This window comes from Mesocricetus auratus, unplaced genomic scaffold (assembly GCF_017639785.1).
Source record: "Mesocricetus auratus isolate SY011 unplaced genomic scaffold, BCM_Maur_2.0 Super-Scaffold_100052, whole genome shotgun sequence".
NCBI lineage: Eukaryota > Metazoa > Chordata > Mammalia > Rodentia > Cricetidae > Mesocricetus > Mesocricetus auratus.
In genome coordinates this window covers 2,598,414-2,602,940 of record NW_024429229.1, presented here as the reverse complement: position 1 = coordinate 2,602,940, position 4,527 = coordinate 2,598,414, and positions in this window count along the sequence as shown.

The window sequence follows — 4,527 nt, the reverse complement described above, 5'->3', positions numbered from 1 at the left end:
ACAATGAAAAGACCAAATTTAAAAATAATAGGTATAGAAGAAGGTGAAGAAAACCAGCTCAAAGGGGCAGAAAATATATTCAACCAAATCATAGAAGAAAATTCTTGCAACCTAAATGAAGCATGCCAATGAATGTTCAAGAAGCTTATGGTACAACAAATAGAGTGGAACACAAACAGGTCCACTAGGCACATGAAAGTCAAGACCCCATATATACAGACTAAAGAAAGAATAATAAGAGAAGCTAAGGAAAAAGTCCAAATAACATGTAAAGACAAACCTATCAGAATTACAACTAACTTCTCCATGGAAATTCTGGCAGCCAGAAGGTCTTGGATAGATATTCTACAAGCACTAAGACAACATGGATGCCAGCTGAGACTACTATAACTGGCAAAGCTCTCAATCAATATAGAATGAAAAAACAAGATATTCCATGAAAAACTAGATTCAAGCAATACATACCCACTAACCCAGCCCTACAGAAAGTCCTGGAAGGAAACTCCAACCCAAGGAAGTTAACTACAACCAGAAAAACATAGGCATTAGATAATCCCACTTTACCAACAGCCCAAAGAACAAAGGGGTGGAATTCCACACATAATTCCACCAACAAAAACCATTCCAAATCAAACAAGAATGAGCAATCAATGATCACTAATATCACTCAATATTAATGCCCTTAAATAATGCATAAAAAGACACAGGCTAACAGAATGGATTTGAAGACAAAAGTCATCCTTCTGCTGCATACAAGAAACACACCTCACCCTCAAAGGCAGACATTACCAGAAAGTTGAAAAGTGGGAAAAGATTTTCCAATCAAATGGACCCAGGAAAAAGCAGGGTTAGCAATCCTAATATCCATCAAATTATACTTTAAAATAAAACCAATCAAAAGAGATGATGGAGGTCATTACATACTCAACACAGGCGAAATCCACCAAGATGAAGTTTCTATTCTGAACATCTATACCCCAAATAAAAAGGAATCCACGTTCATAAAAGAAGCATTACAAAAATTTAAATCACATATAAAGCCCCACACAGGTATAGTCGGAGATTTCAACACCCCACTCTCACCACTAGAACAGGATATCAGACAGAAACACAACAAAGAAGCAAAGGGTCTAATAGAAGTAATGACCCAACTGGGATTAACAGACATCTATAGAACATTCCATCCACATAAAAAAGAATATACATTCTTCTCACCACCACATGGAACCTTCTCAAAAATCGACAACATACTTGGCAACATATCCAAACTCAGCAGCTACAAATAATCGGAATAACTCCATAAAACTTTTCAGTCCACGATGCGTTAAAATTAGCATTAAACAACAAGACGAATTGCGGAAACTCTATAAACTCAGGGAAATTGAATAATGCACAACTGCACCATTCCTGGGTCAAACAAGAAATAAAAAAAGAACTTAAAGAGTTCCTAGAATACAATGAGAATGAAGACACAACATACGCACACCTATGAGACATTTTGAAACTGCTCTTACGTGGGAAGTTCATAGTACTAGTTACCCACATAAAGAAAGTGGAGAATAGTTATACTAGAGAATTAAGAGCACAGCTCAAAGTTCTAAAACACAAAGAAGCAAACTCCCCAAGGAGAAGTAGACACCAGGAAATATTAAAACTGAGGGCTGAAATAAATAAAGTATAAACTAGGAAAAAATACAAAGAATCAATGCAACGAAGAGTTGGTTCTTGGAAAAAAATCAACAAGATAGACAAACCTTTGTCCAAACTTACCAAACAGCAGAGCTTGAATTTGCAAATTAACAAAATAAGAAACGAAAAGGGGGACATAACAATGGACTATGAGGAAATTCAGAGAATCATCAGGTCATACTTTGAAAACCTGTACTCCACAAAATTCGAAAATTTAAAGGAAATGGACGACTTCTTGGATAGCTATCACTTGTCAAAATTAAATAAAGAACAAATAACATTTTAAATTGACCTATAACACCTATGGAAATAGAAGCATTCATCAAAAGTCTCCCAAGAAAAAAGCCCAGGTCTACATGGCCTCAGTGCAGAATTCTACCAGAAATTCAAAGAACAGCTTAAACCAATTCTTCTCATAATATTCCACGCAATAGAAGCAGAAGAGTCTTTGCGAAACTCTTTCTACGAGGCTTCAATAACCTTGATCCCAAAGCAAAACAAAGACACAACTAAGAAACAGAACTTCAGACCAATATCCCTCATGAACATTGATGTAAACATATTTAATAAATTACTGGCAAATCGGGTCCAAAAACACATCAAAACAATCATTCTCCACGATAAAGTAGGTTTCATCCCTGGGATGCAGGTATGGTTCAACATACGAAAATTCATCAATGTAATCCACCATATAAACAAGCTGAAAAACAAAACTCACGTGATCATCTCACTAGATGCTGAAAAAGCCTTTGACAAAATCCAACACCCCTTCATGATAAAGGTCTTGGAGAGATCTGGGATAACAGGAGCATACATAATCATAATAAAAGCTATATACAGCAAACCACCAGCGAAAATCAAACTAAATGGACAGAAAACCAATGCAATTCCTCTAAAATCAGGAACAAGGCAAGGCTGTACACTCTCTCCATACTTTTTCAACATTGAACTTGAAGTTTTAGCAAGAGCCATATGACAACAAAAGGAGATCAAGGGGATGCAATTTGGGAAAGAAGTGGTCAAAATTTCACTATTTGCAGATGATATGATAGTTTATATAAATGACCCAAGGAACTGTACCAGGGAACACTTGCAGCTAATTAAAAACTTCAGCAAATTGGCAGGCTACAAGGTCAACTCACGAAAATCAGTATCACTACTACAGATGATAAAAGGGCTGAGTAAGAGATCAGAGAAACATCAACTTTTCCATTTTCCACAAAAACATAAAATACACTGGGGTAACAATAACCAAAGAAGTGAAAGACCTGTATCGCAAAATCTTTGAATCTTTAAAGAAAGAAATTAAAGAAGCCCTCAGAAAATGGAAAGATCTCCCATGCTCTTGGATAGGTATAATCAATGTGGTAAAAATGGCAATCCTGCCAATAGCAATCTACAGATTCAATGCAATCCCAATTAAAATCCCACCACAATTCTTCACATTACTCGAAAGGACAATAACCAATTTTGTATGGAAAAACACAAGACCCAGGATAGCCAAAACAACCCGTTCAACAAGGCAACTTCCGGAGGTTTTACCATCCCTGACTTCAAGCTCTAGTATAGGTCTATAGTCCTAAAAACAGCTTGATATTAGCACAAAAATTGAAAGGTAGACCATGGAATCGAATTGAAAACCCTGATATTAACCCACACATGTATGAACATCTGATCTTTGACAAAGAAGCTGAAAATATACAATGGAAAAAGAAATCATCTTCAACAAATTGTGCTGGCATAACTGGAGGCTGTCATGTAACAGAATGCAGATCGATCCATGTGTATCACCATGCACAAAACTTACATCTAATTGTATCAAAGACCTCAACATAAATCCAGCCACACTGAACCTCTTAGAAGAGAAAGTGGGTTTTACCCTTGAATAAATTGGTACAGGACACAGCTTCCTGAACATAACACCAGTTGCACAAACAGTGAGATCAACAATTAATAAGTGGGACCTCCTGAAACTGAGAAGCTTCTGTAAGGCAAAGGACACTGTCAGCAAGACAATAAGGCAACCTAAAGAATGGGAAATATATACACTAACCCCACATCTTACAGAGGGCTGATCTCCAAAATTTACAAAGAACTCAAGAAGCAAGTATCATAAACACCAAAGGATCCAATTAAAAAGTGGGCTGCAGAACCAAATAGAGAATTTTCTTTTTTTATTTTATTTTCCAGTTTAAATTTAGATAAGAAACAAGGTTGCTTCACAAGTCAGTTCCAGGTCCCTCTTGCTTTCCCTCCCCTCCTCCCGTGCCCTTTCCCCAGCCCTCCCCCCCCCTTATCCCCTCATTCCTCCAGGGAGGTTGAGGCCCTCCATGGAGAATTTTCAATAGAGGAGTCTAAAATTGCTTAGAGGCACTTGAGAAAGTGCTGAAAAACTTTGCCATGCGGGAAATGCAAATCAAAACAAATCTGAGATACCATCTGACTCCTGTCCTAATGGCTAAAATAAAAAACACCAATGACAATTTATGCTGGAGAGGATGTGGTAAAAGGGGAACACTCCTCCATTGCTGGTGAGAGTGCAAAATTGTTCAGCCACTTTGGAAATCAGTATGGAGATTCCCAGAAAAATGGGAATAAACCTGCCACAAGACCCAGAATCTCCACTCTTAGGCATATATCCAAAAGATGCCCATTCTTAGAACAAGGTTGTGTGTTCCACTATGTTCATAGCAGCATTGTTTGTAATATCCAGAAATTGGAAGCAACCTAGATGCCCCTCAACCTAAAAGTAGATAGAGAAAATGTGGTACATTTATACAATCGATTACTATTCAGCAGAAAAAAAAACAATGGAATCCTGACATTTGCAGGCAAATC